This window comes from Epinephelus moara, chromosome 12, assembly GCF_006386435.1.
Source record: "Epinephelus moara isolate mb chromosome 12, YSFRI_EMoa_1.0, whole genome shotgun sequence".
NCBI classification, from domain to species: Eukaryota; Metazoa; Chordata; class Actinopteri; order Perciformes; family Serranidae; genus Epinephelus; species Epinephelus moara.
In genome coordinates this window covers 6951565-6972944 of record NC_065517.1, presented here as the reverse complement: position 1 = coordinate 6972944, position 21380 = coordinate 6951565, and the positions used below count along the sequence as shown (strand labels likewise).

General features: G+C 39.5%; 1 protein-coding gene across 1 annotated transcript in view; it reads right to left on the bottom strand.

Annotated features, from left to right (window-relative positions):
• LOC126398865 (5-hydroxytryptamine receptor 1E) overlaps positions 1–12164 on the bottom strand; it is a 51140-nt gene extending 38976 nt beyond the window's left edge. Inside the window, exon 1 of the mRNA XM_050058509.1 lies at positions 11918–12164. The gene's annotated coding sequence lies outside the window, so the exon portion shown is untranslated. The remainder of the gene's footprint in view (positions 1–11917) is intronic.
• Positions 12165–21380: the final 9216 nt, after the last annotated feature.

Here is a 21380-nt window from a genome sequence, read left to right as displayed (position 1 = left end):
ATATATATATAAAAGCATAATTATAAGGCTACGAAAACGAAACAAATTTTATTTTATAGCGATTATACACTTATATAAACATATTAATGGGTAGAATATTCAGATTCAGATTCATATTTGACAATAAACCATGCCAAATATTACACACTGGCCCTTTAAAGATGGGATACATCTGCATTAGGTGCAAAAACAATGTTGGGGTCGATGTTTGCTTTTTATTTTCTCACCTAAGGAGAATGCATAATATGGGTTTGGTTGGGTGTCACATGACATGTAAGTACAGCAAATCATTTATGTGACACCTATTCCAGCACCATGTAGACGCTGTGGCAGAAGAATCCATCCAGCCAACGAACCTGTGTGGGACATTGACTGACAACAGACCTCAGACTTCTGACAGCAATACAAGGATGAAGACAATGCTGCTATGATGACATGGGATGGGATGAGTAAGAACAGGACACTGTCACAGAGTGGCCTTGTTTTTAGCAGAGCTGAGGGCAAAATCATCTATAACCTTATCTACGGTCAGCTTTGAAGTTCAACAAACATCTAGTCTGGTTTTTGATAAAGTTGGTGGTCTTGTCATGACTGTCTCAAAAAACCATGACAAATAACAAAGAAAGACCATATCATCCCTAAGTGGGATATTGTGCGTCAAACAGCTGTACCCACAGTAGACGCATACCCTATGCTGTATCCTGACGTGCGCCTCTCCAGAAATATAACTTTATGTCCCGGAGACTCAGACCTCCTATTAATTTTTGCAAGCTGAAAACTATTTCCCTCAGTAGAAACAATGCTTCACAATAAAGTGTGAAGACAATAAAGCCTCCACACAACAGCATTTTAAATCCTGTGTGTGATTTATCCTGGCTTCATATGCAAAAAGAAAAACTCTGCTAGCTGCTTAGCTAATTTACGCAATGTAGTAACATTAGCATATTGTATTTGTAGGGAAAATGTGTCTAGTACCAGGCAGTTATTTTGTCAGTAAACCTCCTGAGCTATAATGCTTTATATAATTAGAGGTAAACCACTGGCTTGTGCTACTAATATTAGCATGTTGTATTTGTGGGAAAAACGTGTCTAGTGTAAGCCAGTCATTTTGTTGATGAACTTTATAAGTTGTTATGGAGCTGAATTTTGTAACGTTACCTAAATGTTGCTGTTGTTCCTGGCTTAGTATTATTAGAGAAAAACTCTGCTAGCCATTAAGCTAATTTGTTCAATGTTTGAAATCATCTCTATTAACCCATGTTTAATGTGAGTTTAAGGTGTGGTTTGAATCAATCAAACTTAACAGCACTTCACAGAAACCCCACTGCCAACTAGCATTTTTGATGTGTAATTGCAGAGCAACACAGACACACCACTGCACACCACTGCACAAGCAGACAATGCCATCGCCGTGTGTGTAGGCTACAGTGTGGGCTGTGTTTAGAGCCGACGCACAACTATAAATCTGCCTTTACACAGCATTTGCCAAAGTGTTACTCCTGAAGGCCACTTGAATCAGCTTTTTGCAAATGCAGCTAAACCCTGTTAGTGCTTTGAGACCTTACACAAGGAGATGAATAATTTGCTCAACCATTGTACCTAGTTCATCCAGAAGCCTCTCTCAGTGTCTCATACAGCCAGCGAAGGGACTCGCAGACAGGGTCTGTATAACAGGAGGCAGTACACAATACTTTTCAAAGGATTCCTTTGCGACCACTGAAATTCAGTCTTGAGAGTCCAGGAACAGTGGACTATATAATGGAGTGGAAAAGGAAGCTGAATAACTCCAACATGTTGGATGACACCACTGATTTGAAAACAAGTATGGGTTTCCCCTCTTTGTTCTTCTGTTGTATATGAAAAATGATAAACGTTATTTGTACAGCACCTTTCATTCAAGAAATGCAGCACAAATCACTTTACGATAAGGAGTGTGCTTCACATGAAAATAGACAGAATGAATAGAAAAAGAAGGACAGAATACAATAATTGATTACAAAAAGATGAAAAAATAAAATCCACTTTCTAATAATAGTACTGTTACATGCAAAGAGTGATTGATATTACAAAGAATGAACATAAAACAGGGCAAATGGGCAATTTGTTATAAAAGGACATTTAAATACAATTAAAAACCTTCATTAAAAAGCCAAGAGAAAAAAAAAAAAAAAAAAAACATTTCCCAGTGGACACAGATTCACCACCAGTCTTGATCAACTGAAATAAGCCTTTTTCGGGTTACCATACATCATCTTACCATGGGTTTAACCTTACTGTGGGTTTCATCTGTATTAGGCGCAACTTGAAGCTGTTCTGGGAAAAAAACACCCAGTTGTGGTGCTTTGGGGGCTAACAAACACACACCACAGGGTAGGATAAACCTCTTTTTCCAAATGATAATAATAGTAAAAATAAGACGAAATGAGATCAAATGTAATGCATTATAAGTTAATACCAGCAAAACAATACAATCATAATAAATCATAAAATTATAAAACGGTAAATCATAAAATCAGGTAACATACAACATTTTTAAAAAGCGCATAAGTGCAAAGCAAAGTGTAAATGAAGAGTTTAAAGCCTTTATCATGCCAGTCAGAGCTAGATAAAGGCTTGCCTTGCTTCGCCTTGCCTGTGTGTCCCAGGTCCCCAGGAGGTGCACTTGAAGCCAAATTTCATGGTGGCCAGACAGTGGTACTGCAATTTCTGGGGTACAATAACATTTGGAAAGTCTAAAAGAGCTGCAAGATTAAATCATTTTATACCTATTCAAGTAAGTGGAGCACTAAACCGGAAGTCAGCCACTTGGCTTTCATAGGAATGAACAAGGGCCTGCTGCCAATGCTGTATCCAGGTCACTTAATACATCCATAGTGTGTCCTTGTTTTAATCAGGGCGGCCCGCCACAAATCAATTAATGTGTGAGAAACTCTGTTGTGTGCACGTGAGGCTAAACCTTGACAAGACTGAGCTGCCCTTTCCTTCAAGAAAGGCATTTTCCACCCGTGACCTCTCCATCACCATTGAGAACTTTGTGGTGTCCCTGTCTACCAAGAATCTGGGTGTGACACTGCATGACCAGCTGTCCTTCGCTGGTAACATCTCTATGACAACCAACTCCTGCAGAATCATTCTCCACAACATCAAGAGGATACCTCTATTCTTCACCCAGGAGGCGACACAGATTCTGGTCCAGGTTCTTGTCATCACTTTTTGGGTTGTACCCACATGGCTGAATGCACTTATTGTAAGTCGCTTTGAATAAACCGTCAGCTACATAAATGTAATGTAAATTTGACTTTAAAGGCCACACTATATTTGCCTTTGTCTAGATAATAGATAAGTTGGATATTCACACTTTAACATCCTGAACCTCCCAGACAACATTACTTTCCCACCAGACACACAAAAAAACAAACTGTCTGCACTTGGCTCTCAATTTGCCAAGTCATTTTTCCTGAAACATTGCCGTGTTTTGAATATCTGAATAAAGCTTTTAAAATGAATTATGTGACAGACTGAGTCGATAATGACTGATTACCACATTCTCTGATTTGTATTCCACTCTGCCCAACAACCTTGCATATAATGTGCTGCGCTGCTTGAGTAAGTCCTGATAGCACAAGCACAAGGACAACAGGACGGGCATACCCTTGCCTCCTCTATAATGTACAACCATTCACATGCTGTCATGAGAGGTGTCATCTTTGGACAGGTCTGACTGCACATCAGATTATAGAAATAACGGGTCAACTCAGGATACAAAATTGACCTTTCACTGAGTCCCGCCCCTCGAACACAGACTAGCCAATCACAGCGCAGCATCAGCCAGCTCCAACAAGGGTCCGACAACAACACGACTGTGCTCCGTACACTCTCGTGCAATCCCTTGAGATTTCCTTCATTTGCAGGCTGGTTTTGAGGATTTTGAGCTAAATGTTGTGCCTGAAAGTCATTACCTGGAGAAGTTGGAGGGAGATACAATTTCTTCCCTGTTCCAAAACCAGAAACAAACCCAGAAAAGTGTAGCTACTAAAGGTACAGCCTACTGAATACATACAAATGCTACTTTTGCTTTTTAGTGATTATAATAGTGAATAAAGACCTACCCTGCTCTACAGGATCCAGCGAAGGGAAACAGGGAAACTGTGTGTCATCATATAATGTGCAGAAGAACGTTGTTTAGCTTACCCCAGAGCTCTGCGCCTGGCAGATCTAGGTGCTAGCAGCATGGGGGGAAGCAAAACACTGTTTATCCGCGCACACTGCGAAAACACAGCTGGTTGAATATTGCAAAGTTTCCCTTTATATTCATTGTCTTCTCTCGATCTTCAGTAATGTGGTGGTTCACTTTTACGATGTGATCTGTAGCCTATATTTAGGCTTTAGCTTTTAACTTTCATTATCTTTTTAACCTTTTTTTTTTGCCGCTGCATGAGTCTGACGTCATGGATATATCCTTAAAACACATACTGCAGACCCTTGTGTCTGCGTCTCTTGAAGTCACTTTTTCATTTTTTCCATAAAATTTGACAATATGGTTTAAGGGAATGATCATCACAAAGGCGTGGGGCTTAGCAAAGGGTCAATTAGCACCATCCATTCACCAAATGCTGGTAAAATATGCAAGTGGCAAGCAGATTTGCTTCACTTGCCAGACAAAGACAAAAAAAGGTAATCTAATGATAAAATCTGGTAACATCTGAACATTTACCAGCCATTTGACCGCCGGGCAACAAAGTTGATTTTGTACCCTTGCTCAGCTTGCTCAGGTGTAATTTTCGCCTGACTTTTATTCGTCATCCTCCTCTCCACCTGTCTCACCCTGTCTTTCATTTTCTGCAAAGTAAAAATGACTGAAAGCCAATTTAAGCATAACACCATGCTTCCATGCATCTTACTTCATATTCATACACATTCATAAAAAACCATCATACACTACATTCATTCATACACTAAAAAACATTCATACACTAAAATGGGCAAATGTTTTAAATAACCAATAACAGAAAACACTCTTTCCTGCTGCTGCTCTGCATTTCTAGAAAGAAACTGACAAAAAAAAGGCAAAACCAGCCTCTCATCATATCAGACTGAAAGGGAAGAAAAATGAAAACTGCAAGTGTAGAACATTGTACTGTGTCTAACAAATTATCACCCCACAAATGGCGTTGTCACGTTACATACGTAATGTAAAGTTATGTACTAATGTAAAGTTACGTAGGTTAGGTTTAGGAAAAGAAACATTGTGACAGTGTACCTTAAAATATGTCAAAGTTCATTTGGTTTCATACGATTCCGGACATCGGCCACCATGGCGGAAAGTCCCGTGTTTTGTGTCTTACCCACCACCCCAACCCGTCTCCTTATGTCATACTACTTCCTACTTCCTTTGCAGACATTGTCTGCTAGTGTGACTAAACAGTATCTACAGCGAAAGTGTTAGCCAGCCCCAGCTTTGTCCTGTTGGCGTTTTGACTTGCTTTATTTACATTTCTTTTGGCATTGTGTCCACGATTTTTGTAGCTTCCTCTTGGATGTGTGCTGCTTACGGTCTGGCACCTGCTGGCTACCTTTCAATATAAACCCGACCCACCTGCACACCTGGTAACTTCCTGAACAAAGCAAAATAAAAATAAAATAGGAATATACAGGCAGAGGGCAGAGTCTCTGCAGATAAATACACCACCACACACTTTTAGTGGGTCAGTGATGATTGAGAGGGATTACTTTTGTATCACTCCATAAACTGTTTTTCAGAAAAATCCTTCAAAGTATACCTTTAACAGCAGCACCTGACTTCTTCTTTTGCTCCTGTCAATATAATTATAAAAACTAAAGGACTTTGTCACTTTAATGTAAACAGAAGTTGTTTAAGAGTTTTGCTGGAAAGAATGATGCTGTCGTTTTTCTTAAAAGGACAGTCTCCCATGTGCACCGATCATAGACATATACATAGATGCCGCATTGACTGTGGAGGGGCGTGCCTATAGCGCCGCCATCTTGGTACAGGGCTAGCAGAGGCGGTAGTGCACGCACATCGATGGAGGAAAGAGGTACTCCACAATTTGAAAGTAGCATTATTCACTGAATTTTCGACCGATTTCCAAACGGTTTGATTTGTTAAAAACGTCACACATGTAGCTATGACAAAGGATGCTTGGGCATTTTAAAAATGCTGGTTTTACTACCCAAGTACAAATTCTACTTAATGGTTTCAGCAGACCGGCATCTTTTTCAGTCAGAAGTCTGACTTTTGTACCACTTATGGATGTTCAAATGAGCGGAACATACAAACCAGATCCTGTGGAATCACTTTTCACAGGTAAGGTGTACGTAAGGGATACTATCGAGTGAGCAGGTTGTTAAATAGTGAAATAAATTCCGACAGGACGGATAGAAGCCCTCCGCTCCGCGTCCAGGTTCTATCCATAATATAACCAGCTCACTTTACGTTATCCCACGTATTACACAGCTGCTTATTAGTGAAATAACTAATATGAGACATAATTTTGGTTAAAATGCAATGTTATTTCATCTATAAACTGCCTCTGGTCTGAAAAAAAAAACAGACCTTAGACTGCAGTGATTGATCAGTTAGAAGATTAATGATAGATATTGGATGTATATGTATATGTATATTTTATACCTACAATAATAATAATAATGATATTGTTGTAGCCAATTTAGATTTGTGCGGCGTGTGTGTGTTTGTATGTGTGAATGTGGGTGTGTGTCTTTGGTGAGGCACTATGGTTGCTATGGTGACCTGCACATCTGGGCATAGGTAGTAATCAGCCAGGCAGAGGTTAGATAAGGGAGACACAGGTGATTAGGATCTGGGGAAGCCACACAGTTTTTCAGCCGTGCCTGTGTGTGTGACCGTCTAAATGGGTTTGTCGTATTAGTATTTTTGTCCTTTTGTATACGAGCTCCTTTTAAGTCATTCGGCACGCGGCCTTTTGTAGGTATTTTTAAGACTCACATGTTAATAAAGTGTTAAATGCACATCCATGGCGGACCTCATTTTTACACACCATTGCAAGTTGGAAATGTATTCAAATTCCCTCAAGTGGCATTTTTTTGTAGCTAGATTGCCACTATAATAATAATGATAATAATGAGAGTGATAATAAAAATAATAATAATACTAATAACGATAATGATAATAAAATGATAATGATAAAAGCAATAATAATAATATATATATATGATGAGAGTGATGATAATAATAATAATAACGATAATAATAATATAATGATAATAGCAATACAGTTATAATAATAGTGGTAATAATAATAATGATAATAATAATAAAATGATAATGATAAAAGCAATATAATTATAATGATAGTGATGATAATAATAATAATGCAATGATAATGATAATAGCAATAATAATAATAAAAAGAATCAAATGCAATATATATACCCTACAAGCAATTTTCTAAATAAAGACCTGAAGTTTTCTGGGTTCCTTTTGTTCTATTTATGTCTGTATCTGTCTGTCTGTCCTCCATGTCTGACGTGTGTAACAAAAAACCCGCATGAATATATGTTAACAATTGAACGATTTATGATCACTTTAATAGTGCAAACATGTCATTGCTCTATAGACGTAATGCGCTGTAGGAGCGAGCGGCACTGTACCAAGATGGCCACCGTGTAGGCACGTTGCTCTAATCGGCAGCAGCAGTCAATGCAGCGTCTATGTGCCTATGGCACCGATGACTGAAAAACAAATTAACTGGTAGTTTCATTCACTTGACAGGTTAAATAATAGGGCTGGGACAGTAGTGATTATCTCCCAATTCAAAACTATCAGTATCTTGGGTGCAGATAGTATGATATGTATTGTGATTGTTAAATATTGCGATTTTTCAAGTATTAAAATCCAATATTGTGATTTGTTGTGATTTTTGTTTATTTTTTTAACACTAAGCCATGGGTAAAAAGTTAAATCATACACTTCTGGAGAATGTATACATATTTTCAAAAACAATGCGCATCATGTCAATCATGTGCATAGAAATTTGCACGATATTTCTATATTTATACATTTTTAGTATTTAAAATGGGCAACATTGTATTCCATGGTGGAGCTGGACACAGCATATTGATTTGTTCAGCCCCTCTCCCTGCTCTTGCTCTCTCTATTTATCAGAAAACAAATGAGACAAGAATTAGCTAGCTAGCCACCCAACAGCCCTTCACCTCACCCTGCTGCTAGGAGACTATTTGAATGGAGGAGAGCGGGTGGAAGCTCTGGAGACGGACTTGGTAGCAATTTTAGCAACTCCAATTCAGCCTGTGCAAACTCCAATGCCAGGGATCTGTGTAATGGCAGCAACAGAAAGTTTGCTGACTGAATTTGTGTTCCTATTATTAGTGCAACTGAAGGTCCCTGTCCTCGTACTGTTTGCAGTTTTTTTCTTCTTTCTGGCTTCGGCTTTGTTGTTCTTGAAACAGATATGATGTCATTTTATTCCTAGATTTCCACAATTAAAATGGTAATTTCTTTCCTTTTACGCAATTCAGTTATATCCATTCAGGTAATAAAAAAGCTTTTAAAAATCTTAAAAAGATAACTTGGGACATTTTTTTCAGACCCCTATCAAATAAGGGTAAATAGTAAACAAGTAAAGGTTGAAAGAAATTCACAACCTTATCTACCCACTCATTCTCTCTATTTCTATCTCACACACACACACACACACACACACACACACACACACACACACACAGAGGCTCACACATAATGAGTCAGAGCACCCACTCTCCACTTGAACCAATTCATGCAGCACTACTGAATCTCTCACGTCACGAGAATGACCATTCAGCTTTACTTCTTACCTTCTGACCTCAGTCTGACATGATCAGTAAACACACTGACAGAGAACTGACTCAGCTAAACACAACTTCAGAGTAGCTTCAAACTGACACATTACTGCTATAACGGCTTGTGGTTTATCACTGCTTGGCTGGACAACAAGATGTTCCTACGTACTTTTTAATCCAACAGATATTCTTCTTCTTTTAATAGAGCACACATTAGAAATGTCAGCTGTAGAGATATTAAACATTAGACATTGTTCTAAAAGAAATAACTATGGCTCCCATGAAATGGCAGTGTGCAGTGAACAGGAGGACAGGCTGTGCTTCAACCAGGGCTGTATCTAACATTGGCTATGTTTAGATGCATGCTAATATTCCACTGTTATTGTAAATTTGATACTGGTCATGTAAACAATGGCCTTTTTCTGAATGTAGCATTTTCTAATTAAGACACATAGGATATGCTGATATTATTTGGGTTTTGGGGAGCATTCTTTCGACACGTATACAGCACATTTCAGAATGGGGTTTTTACCACAGTTTGTGACATACGGCGTCTTATCTGCTTAAGATCAGTGTTGTGCATTATCATGGATACAATGTACACAAATCAACTCACCAATGGTTCGCAAAGCTGGTGTAGAGATGCATGCCCAAAAGAAAAGCCTATTTTTTTTCTTTTGGGCATGCAAAAGACCATTAACCATTACGACAGACTTGGATATCAACAGGCTTTTTGATATGCACAAATATCACAGCACAAATCTTTTCAAGAAGGCGGTTGAAGGAATGAAAGAGAGAGGCTGTGTTTGCACGGTCCAACAAGTCTGCCAACAATAGGAAACTTTGAAAAGGTTTTCAGGGTTCCTACACATTTGGAATTTCAAAATTCCATACTTTTCCATACCCTAATATCCAGACTTCTCTGTTTTTTTTTGTTTTTTTCTTAGAATATGCGACATCTGAGTAAATATATCAGTGTATCATACTTCACATCATATTTAATTATTCTTAATAGGCGATTGTAGCCAAGTACCATAATGGCATGAAAATAAAAACTCAAGTAAGTTCAATGTCTGGGCTGAGGCAAAAAGGTTGGGACTCTGGGTGCAAGCGATGCAGTAACGAGACGTCGGTGTTTTTTCCTTTCATGTGGCTCAGAATCGCCTTCTCCCCCATGTTGGCGATGTCAAACGATTTCACACAAAGCTTGCATCTAGCTCTGTGTGTGAATTGGGAATCCTTGGCCAACCAGTATTTATATACGGTATTGTCAAGCCATCCATCCAAAAACTTGCATCTACCCATTGTGAACCACGTGAAACTCGTCTTCTTGTCGAAGGTGCAGTGTTGGAGTGAGACGTTTGCTCTCACACAAACTGTGTATGGGCATAAAACACGATCCGGATTGATTAAATTATTTTTGGAAAAACCTAATTTTCTATTTTAGAAAACAGTATTTTAGAACAGCGGTAATAGTCTGGAAACATAAATATTTTTCCATACTTTATTTTTCATTTTCCATACTTTTTAATACCTGGAAATTGATAAAATTTATTTCCATACTTTTCCATAGCCTACTTTCCATACTTGCGTAGGAACCCTGGGTTTTCCTATTTTTCTCATTTTGCAAAGAAGCAAAATGGCACAAGTGACTCCAGCCGTTCCACTTTTCTATATTTTGACATGATAAACAACATTTTAAGACATCTAAATAGCTTAATAGGAATATTGTCTTATTAGGGTAAAACCGGTATAAGTTCTGCATGTACACATAGTCAATGAAGACACCGTACGTTTACATGCACAGGTAAGTCAAGCTACAGTTATAGCTTGACTGTGCCATTTAATTGGACTACTGTCCTTGTCCCATACAAGCACGGGAGGGGAATCAGTTTATTGACTGAAGTATGTAATGTCTGACTCCACTACAGAAGGTGGTGATATGCTCCCTTTCAGACTGTTAGTATTGGACCTTTTTCCGGGTGATCTATTACCTCATAGACCAAACAACTGACAAACAAGTTAGCTAAAGTTAGCTAGCAGCAGACTGGTACCATGGTGGACAAACTTTACAGCTCTGTACATTTCATCCATCCAAAAGTAGTTCTGGATGTAGATTTCACCATGTTGTCACTGGATTCTTCTTCTGTTACGTATTTATTGCTATTTGACTTCTGGGTCAAAGCTCGGGTGTTAGTCTGACTTTGAGAAAAATGACTCAGTATGATGTCAGACTAACATGTTTATGTGTACTTTAAAAGTCCGGTTTTAGTCATATTAAAATAAATTCATATTCTTATGCTGACTGAGATCATGTCAATACTTCTTTTCTTTTTGGGCAATTTGGGAGTTTTAGCAACATGGGGGAAGTTTATGTTTATGTTTCAACTCAGTATATTTAAATTTGATTAATTTTGAGCTTACTAATTACCCACTTTGAGCAGGAATCCTAACCTCAGTATGTCTGAAGTCCTCCACATGCCTGGCTGCAACTTCTACTTATTTTCATTATTAATGATTAATCCATTACAGTGGTGTATTGATTGATTTTATTATTAATTTCAAAAAGCCCATGACAAGTTACCTGAGCTGTAAAGTGTCACCTTTGAATAATCTCCTCACAAACAGTGTGCATCATAGTTGCTCATTTTTATAAACCTAATCTGTCATAAAACAACCACAACTGACTAATCCATCAAATACTTTCTAACTGCAGTAAATGCTACTCACAGGTTAGGCTCTATGGCTGTATGTGAAATTATGATTTTATGGTACTATGGTGTTTTTTTTTTTTTGTTTGTTTGTTTGTATCTATCTCATATCTCATTACAATAAGGCTAGCAGGTGATTATTTTTCCTTAAACACAGAGAATATCACCTGACTGTTGCATCAACGGAACAAAGCAGGGAGTCGGTGAGAGGCAGCTGCTGAGGGACTGCCAGTATCAGGCTTTATGAATTACAGTGTAAGTGAATATGCTGTCAGACAGGGAGGGCACCTGTGGCAACACAAACACATCCTACTACACTGTATCTACTCATTCACATAAAGCCACAGCTCGAAGTTTAGTGCACTTACCATTGATGGTTTGTCACCGAACCTTCTTTCATCTTGTTCTTTAATCCCGCATCTTTTAAATAAGAATTAAAAAAAGATGTGATGTTTGTCTTGCGCTCCTGTTGCACAAAGCTGCAGCGTTTTCTCGGCTCTCTTCACATGATGCACAAACAAAAAATAAACTTATGATGCCCGCGTGCGCTAATCCGCGGAAAGAGTCAACTGTTATTCATGTGTCTGAGGAGAGAAACCAGGAGAACTTCATGAGGCAGTCTCCTGCGTCGCTCACTGGCTGCTGTTCGCCTCCTCTCCTGCCGAGGCTGTCGCTGCACTGCTGCTGCTGCTGCCTTCAAGTGATGTCGGAAAGGTAGTAATTATGACAGATCCGCTCGACTGACTGACTCGACAATGTAGCCTACGGCTGACATTTTCATCTAAATACAACACTTTCCATTGTGTAATATTTTATAGTCAACAAGCACATAGTCACGCGTACAATTTCTTTTTCAGTAGCGGTGCAAACAGGTCTTTGCCAGGGCCACGATTTTTTAAAGCTCCGCGGTTCCCTGACCACGAATACGGAATATGCTGAAATCATATTGTACTGTAGCAGCACATGTTGTGATGGTGGGGGTGCACACTTGTTGGATGTAAGATAAAGCGCATTGTCAACTTATATAGCCTGCTTGCTGGTCAACACCATGCCACCAAGACTTCATTTTCAAACCCAGTTTGTTAAATGTGCAGACGAAAAGGAGAAATGATACAGAAATGGCCAACAATAAAAAAAAATAAGTAGGTACAACAAGCAACATTGAGCTGCACAAATTAAGTAGCCTGACACTTACACAATTACTGGTAGAAGAAAACACCACAAAGCAGACAACACAGATGTAGGCCGACTGTATTAACTATAGAAACTCAAAAACAGCTACAGCCCACAAACAGTGGCGTCCCCAAGGGTGGGGTGGGGGGGCATTGTCACCCTCCTATAACTGATATCCTCCCACAGCGAAAATAATTGGAGGCTGACATTACTGTTTTTAAGATGCTGTAGCACAGTTGTTTTTTGAGTTCGTTTTATTTAGATGGGGGGCTAAATAACACTACAAATTTAGGCTAAATGTTGGCAAGGGAACAGCTGGCGTGGCCATTTTCAAAGAGGGAACTCTCACCTCGAGATATCTGAATGAAAATGGGTTTGATGGGTACCAGCAAGTCTCTCCTAAACTTGAGAAGACTTTTGTACCGTAAAAGTTTTACTTCTTACAGTCAATGTAATCCTTCAAATTAAAATTAAATTAAAATTCATTAAATTTTTTTGTTTTTGTTTTTTAAGGAAAATGACAACCAGCCTATTTATAGTACAACGAATCGCCTAATATGTATAGATACATAAATTAAAACAGAATTGTTGTGGAACTCAAAATGTTAAATGTCCCAGTTAATAATATTAACTGTAAAATAAGAAACCAAAGTATATCAGCATGTGATTCCTTAACTCTTCATATTGACATAGTTTTCAATTTGACTATACTACAACAGCATAATTCTCGCCTGTGTCATGGCCAAAAAGTTGCACATGAACACAACGCAAAGACTGCAACTGACAGCCAACTAGCATAACTTTCCACATCAGCAGACGACGGATCGTCTGTATTCATCATTTGAAAAGGGAAACCATAAGACTGTCTTGATGCTAGTTATAGCCAGTTAGCACATTACCAATACAATCCAATGTTGAAAGAATAGAGCATATTTAACATGCGCCAGTTAACAATAACACAAACCATCAGGAAACATTTCTGCTAAAGAGCTCATTGGCTAAAGAAAAGTAACCTTATGTAACAAAGTTTGTTTTGGTCTCACTCCTCTTGACTCAACACAAACCAATGGCTGACGGCATGTTCATTATGTAAACCAGCTTTGTAAGCTAAGGGGCTAAATATGCTCCAAAGTTAGGCAAAATTTTGGTGAGGGAACAACCGGCATGGCCCTTTTCAAAGGGGTCCCTTGAACTCTCCCCTCAAGATATTTGAATGAAAACGAATTCTATGGGTACTAGCAAATCTCCCCTAAACTTGAGCAGGCCTGTTCCCCGTAAATGTTTTGTTCCTTACATTTAACGTACTCCTTCAAATTAAAACTTTATATTTGTCTTTTTAAGGAAAAGGACAACAGGTTTGTACTTAATTGGCATACCTAAGTATATCAGTATGCAATTTCCTAACTCTCATACTGGCAGTTTTTAAACTAACCTATATTTCAGCAGCAGCGTAACAGCATTATCAAAATTCTAAAAATCTTTCAGTGATCCCATCTGGCCACTCCTATGAAACATTTCTGGGGGCACCTCTGCCCACAAACACACATTAAAGTACAATGAGATCTGCACAGTTTTTACACACTATGTAGCCCACACACATCGTGAAATGTTGCTGTTGCCAGGTTATTTCAGGACTGAAATCTGTCAGGTGAGTCAGTGGCTGGCAGCCACTTTCTTAAAGCCCCGGTTGAAATTTCCCAAAAACCAAACATATTTAGTCTCATATAAAAAGGCAACAAATATTCACATTTCAGCTCAGTTGCACACCGGTGAGTTTCGCTTCATGTGTGGTGTAAAATACTGCATCAGAGGAGCCTCCACTGCAGGGATACAATTCTGGTGTAATATAAATAGTATTTGAGTTTAAAAACCCACCGTGTAAAACATTCAACTCTACAATGGAAGCTGCACTTAAAGCCATTAAAACCTCTCAAATCTTATGAAAAAAACAAAACAAAAACAGAGGACATGACCTCAGTTTCCTCAATTATGGTGAAAGTGTAAGCCAACAGTGGGTGCTACCTATGCTTTTACCAGAGCATCTCTAACACTACTGAACCAAGTGTGACAGCTGGGATATTTCAGAGCAGACACACGCATGCCTTCCTACCACCGTCTGTCACTTCATGTAAGGTGTCGTGGCGCATGGCCAGGTCAACCTGTGGGGGTGCTAGGGATAAACTTAGCTGCTGGGCCTATTAACACCCCATTCATTACACTTTGTGCACCATGTGCAGTTTTTCAATGCTGGAATACCTCCCACCAAGATTTGCTGTGTGGTCTGATTAAACATGAATATGCAGGCTCTTTTCATGCACTGTTTGTACATTTCCTGGAAAAAGTAATGCCCCAAAATTCATACATATCGTAATTGTGAACCAGTAATTGGTGCATAACCCACCCACACTTACTTTTTTTGTGAGGCTATGATCATGTGAGCAGCACTGCTGGAAGTAAAGAAGGAAGTGGCCCGGAGTGTTCCAGTAAGGAGGCAGGTTTGGGCACTGGATGGGTCACAAAACACAAGACTTTCCCCCTTGACTTTCTCAAGAGACCAGTGTTTGGAGCCATGTGAACTCTGAATCACTTTAAGACCTCACCATATTTCTTTTCCTAAACTTAACCTCTGTAACTTTACATTAATTACGCAACTTTATGCAAAGTATGTAATGTCATTTGTGGAGTGCCAGTTTGTAGGATTTGGACATCACATGAGGACACATTGGAATATACCACATATTGAATTATTATGGCCTTTAAAAAAGATTTTGACAAATAACCTTTACAAGACAGGACCTCAAGATTTGGTATTTTCCCCAAACAAATGATCAATTAAAATAGTTCAAACCAGTTGATACCTAAGTGACTGCAAGACTTTACATGGACATGATCAAGGGTCATATCTCAGCTTACACCTGAAATCCAGATGTGTTCAAAGTTTGCAGTTTTAAATCAAACAACAAAAAGTTTAATGACACTGCACTGTAAACTTTAAAAAATTGTCAGAAATTACCAGAACGTTTGAGAGAGTTTTGCAGCATGCCTCACAATATATGAAGAAACTAATCATCCATCCTGGGTGCCATCTAATCAGGATGGCATCCAGGTCCTGACTTGGGTGTCATCCTGATTAGATGGCCAAATCAGCAGAAATGCCTCCTATTGATGTGAAGGAGCAGCAGCACTACTCCCTTCTCTCTCTGGGTGTCTGTGCTCCTTACCCTTTCTCTAAGGGCAACCCAGCCACCCTACGGAGGAACGTTATTTCGTCAATTTGTATCCATGATCTCCCTCTACACCAGACTACTCTGCAACAATTTGATACAGAATCTGTATCATAAAATTTGAAATTTTGGAAATAAGACAAACAAACTATCATTGTTCTAATAACTCAGCCTGTAAAGACAAAACAAAAAACCCATTTCAGATTTTTCATACTCAATGTGACAACCACCCAGATGACGGCCTTGTCTCCCTGTTAAGGTTGGGAAGAAGGTATTGGTTACACCACGCCAGGCTTCCACCCTCAGGGCACAAGAATCCAAATGAAGACCCTGGCTGCTTCAAAATTAAAAAAAAAAAATGTATGTATGCATATTCACTTCCATTGTTTGCAGTTAATATTTCATCATCAAGGATAAGTTGTGTCATCTTTGCCTTTCAGGTTTCATTCAGTTCATGTTCTTGACACTAAGTGATATGAACTGAGCCTGTCCATGTTAAATACGTCCTACTCATTGCATCATCACAGCATCTATTAAACTCATCAAAAGAAGGTTTATAGTGACATTTCACACAACCAGTCCTGCACAAGTCAAGTTTTGCAAACCCACTGCAACAATGTAAATGATATGGTTATTCATTTTAACAGTATTTGTTTAAGAAAAGCTAGGCCATGTCGTCCCTCCAACCCAAGGCCCGGGATAAATGACAACATTAGAAAACCAAAAAGAGAATGCAGAAGAGCTGAATAGCAATGGAAAAACACCAAACTTCAAGTGAGAGTTAATCTCATCGTTTAATTCCCTGATAAAGACTGAGAGACTTTCTTACTTCTCCAATCTAATCGCCTCAAAAAAGTATAACGCAAGATCTCTGTTTAACACCATCAACAGGTAGGTGAGCCCTGCTCCAGCTACTGTTTCTGCCACATCTGTAGATGATTGCGAGAAGTTTTTAAAGTACTTTGTTGAAAAGATAGAAAACATCAAATCATCAATTACTTCCACTAGCTTACTTCCTTTGTCACCGCAGCCTTCGCTCTCCATCACAGTGTTGGATGAGTTTACCCCCATTAACCAGAGGGATTTGGTTAACATTGTGTCCAATACAAATCTCAGTACCTGTAATTGGATATTCTGCCTTCCACGTTTTTCAAAGAGGTTTCTGAAGTCATCGCCCCATGGCTTCTAAAAGTTGTTAATGAATCTTTTGTCTGGTCAGGTCTCATATTACTTCAAACAAGCCTGTATCCAGCCTCACCTTAAGAAACCTGGTTTAGATCCCACACTGCCCAGTAACCAGCAACTTCTAGAAAGACAGAGGAAAACAACACATTTGATAAATTCCAATCAGGCTTTAGAAAGAATCACAGAACAGAAACTGCCCTACTTAGATTAACAAATTAGATTTTGATGAGTGTAGCCTCAGGAAACCATACCATTCTCATTTTACTGAACTTTACTGCAACCTTTGATACAGTTGGTCACACGATGTTACTCAGCAGATTCAGGAACTGGGTTGGTCTAAGTGTAACTGCTCTTAACTGGTTTGCACCCTATTTGTCAAATGGACAGCTCAGAGTCATTGTTGATAACTTCAATTCCTCAACTGCTCTAATGTCACTTGGTGTCTCACAGGGTTCAGTCCTTGGCCCTATTTTATTCAACTTGTCTCTTTTACCCCTTGGCCATGTTATCCGCAATTTCACCTCTGTGTCCTACCACTGTTACGCTGATGATTCTCCATTGTACACCTAATTAAGCCCTGAAAATAGCAACATGGACTCTCTGCACTGCAGCCTTGCTGCCATTAAGGACTGGATAGCTTCCAACTTCCTACAGCTTAACACAAATAAGACAGAAGTCCTGGTTATTGATCACTAACTGGCCACCAACGATCCCCAGTTATTCTGACAGAAGCACAGGGTTCCAGTTAAGCTGCTTGCTCTGATTCATACAGATTCTGCATGCATGAATTTATTGTTCCCCATGACTGTAAGACATATGACTGGTCACAACATGCCAATCTGAGGACGGCCCATAGACTTGTGTCTTCCACAATGTTGACTGACTGGTCTGCAGTCAGTCGCCACCGGATTTAGTCTTATTTAGCAAGTGCTGTAGTAAACTTCCTCTATTTAGTTTCATCCACAGGTCTGTGGCGATTTGCACACTCCTAAATATGGCAGGTTCAGCGATATGGTTACCCTCTGACATCAGTCTGATTAGCTGAACCTGTGTGCTTAGCTCGTAGGATGTACTGTAGCTCTAACTTGAATTTTTCAATTCTGTTTGATACAAGATGCATATTATTTTTGACTTGTCAACCGAACCGTCTGGGGGTCCTTTAAAGTGAAAGGAGCCAAAGTGTCTTATTTTCCATCATCAGACCAGACCAAGGGCAGGAAACAGTTTTAATACAAGTAAGTGTTTTGAAGGGACAAAATAGCAGCACACCATTAACACAAAAAAACAAAAAAACAAAAAGAACAAAAAAACACAATATGTTTGGATCTTAATGGCACTGCGATTGACATGTTAATGCTGACAGCCCTAATAGGCTATTACTTATTATACAACTTTGTTTTTGCGGGTTGTGCAGAACCCTCTAACAAGGAACAAAGTGTGCAGAATAAAAACAGCAAAAATGAATAATTAAAAGCCTCAATTGTTTTCTGTGGTTTGGATGAGCACTGTTATTAGTGTGGATGTTAACTATCTCAGTGTCTGAGGTCTCAGACTGCTCTCAGCTTTAATTTGAGGGTTTTTTAGAGCTTCACACTGAGCAGTAGACTTGTGACTTCAGCCTGTGATTTAAATCCCAGAGTGGACTACTGGATTAATGTGCTCACTCCGCTCCCTGCTTCTCTAAAGTTGTTTTTTTCTCTAATCCCTTTGTATTATTATTGTATTAGTATTGAATATATAATAATCATTTGATCTCACTTAACATCACAGTTACCCTTCACTTCCTTTTTATAGCAGCCATTTGTCATCTCTCCCTGAGTGGTTTCATTCCACTCCAGCACAGGCACAAACCACAAATAACTGAAAATAATGACCAACCTTGCTTAGAGAAACAAGGAGAGGAAAACATACTGCAGACTATAATGTTCTTCTCATAATATGTTATAATGACATATTAAACCTTAGGTTTATCAGATTGTTGTATAGTGGCTGATCTACTATTCTATTGTAATGAATCTTTATATACATTTTCCAGACTGGTAATATTAATGAATTTCCTTTACATTCACATTTTAAAATAGGCGATTTGTCATTTCCTTTCAAATGACCCATAAAACTGCTACAAAAACCATTTATATGAGTGTGTTCTGATCTGTCACCTTTAAGAATAAGTTATATTTAGCTAATGAAACTACTTGGTTACGGTTAGGCAATGACCATGATAAAAGGGAAACAACCCTTACTGCTGGTAGACAAGATGTGAACATCTGTCTCAAGTGTTAAAGGTATACTATGTATTATTTTCCTAAAAAATAATGCATAGACTCATTCATGCTTATGACCCAATCTCAGTGTGTGGCAGTATATTTCTGCAGAGACTCTGCCCTCTGCCCGGGTTTTCTTATTTTTCTCTTATTTTGCTGTATTACAGATGTTCCTAGGCCCAGCAGGCAGGTGTGGTCTGGACTTTATAAAATATCGACCAGGTGCCAGACTGCAAGCAGCATGTATCCAAGAGGAAGCTGCAAAAATTACAGACACAGTGCCAAAAAAATGCAAATACAACAAGGTGAAATGCCAAGCGGACGAAGTTCATTCTAAGACAAGAGTGAAACTGGGGTTGACTTTCACTTTTTCTTTCACTGGTGATACAGTTTACAAACAGTGACAACAAACATGACAACTACAGCATAGTAGGCTATACCTTTACAGGACAGGGCTGGTGTTATTCTATATTTTTGTTGTTGTTGCCAACAGAGCCGGCTGCTGGCATAGAAGTATCAGCCTGTTCTCCCTCCGTACACCAACGTATAAGGGCACCCTTTGCGGTGGTTTGATACACACTGGGCAGCAGCAGTTGCTGACACAATGGGCAACAACCCAACTCCTCAAATACTGCTGCTTTGTCAGTGAAGTGCAACTGTGCATTCCCACCAAAAGCTTCATGAGCATCATAAGCAGCCGGCTGCCATTCATTTTCAATGCACGCTGGTGACGAAGGGCTTCAGGGGCATCGGCTGCAGCGAGCGGCGCAATGCCAGCCACCAGAGCGTCAAGTTGAAGTTGAGAGAAGCTGAACTTTATGCAAATGAGCAGCACTGCTGCCAAAGCAGCAGCCAATTGCAGACTGGGATTCTCAAGCCTAGATGGACACAACTGCAGCGCCCGGCCCGGCCCCTTTGGCCGCTGCAAGCGCCTGCTGAAGCTGGCAGTGTAAGCGATGTCAGCGACCAGAGCGCCCACAGGCGACCATGAAGCTTTTGGTGGGAATGCACTGTAATATGCTGTCGCATAGAGGCACAGTTTGCGGCAGTAGGGTACACACCAGGCAGCTACAGTTTGCAACGCCACTGGCAACAACTGTGATATAAAGAGCAAAAAGTCAAGGATAGATAAGTTAAACAAACTCCAGTTTGTTGGGGGCGTCGGTAGAGTAGTGGATAGTGCTGGCACCCCATGTACAGAGGCATTGCCTCGCTGCAGCGGCTGCGGGCTCGAATCCGACTCGCGGCCCTTTGCTGCATGTCAGTCCCCACTCTCTCTCTGTCTCCCCATTTCACTCTCTGTCCTGTCATTAAAGGCAAAAGCCTACAAAAATAATCTTTAAAAAATAAATAAATAAAAAATGTACGGACTTTGGTGAAAACTACGAACTCACGTTTTCTGGCAGTTGGCAACCAGCTTGTAAATGCATTACCGCCTTCCCGACCCGGAGTGTGGGTATCACCATGGAGAGAGGTGCGCTACATCAGACTTAATTCGAACATAACTGTTTCCATCCTCCGTTTTACGAATCAACATTTTTTCGAATCAACCAAATCCTGGCTAAAGTGAGCGTATTTTAGTTTGTGTGAATCAGGGGATTTTAATTTTAATTTTGGTGTTTCCATCATAATTTTCCGATGCGATACTTCTAGATGCGCATCTTAACAGGCTGATGGAAACATGGCTAGTAACAACTGTACTTATTTTAAGCCAAATCATGATGTTTTCTTTTAAAATAAACCACCAAGTTTAAAGCTTAAAGCTAACCAATCAATCAATCAATCAATTTTATTTATAAAGCCCAATATCACAAATCACAATTTGCCTCACAGGGCTTTACAGCATACGACATCCCTCTGTCCTTATGACCCTCGCAGCGGATAAGGAAAAACTCCCCAAAAAAACCCCTTTAACGGGGAAAAAAAACGGTAGAAACCTCAGGAAGAGCAACTGAGGAGGGATCCCTCTTCCAGGACGGACAGAC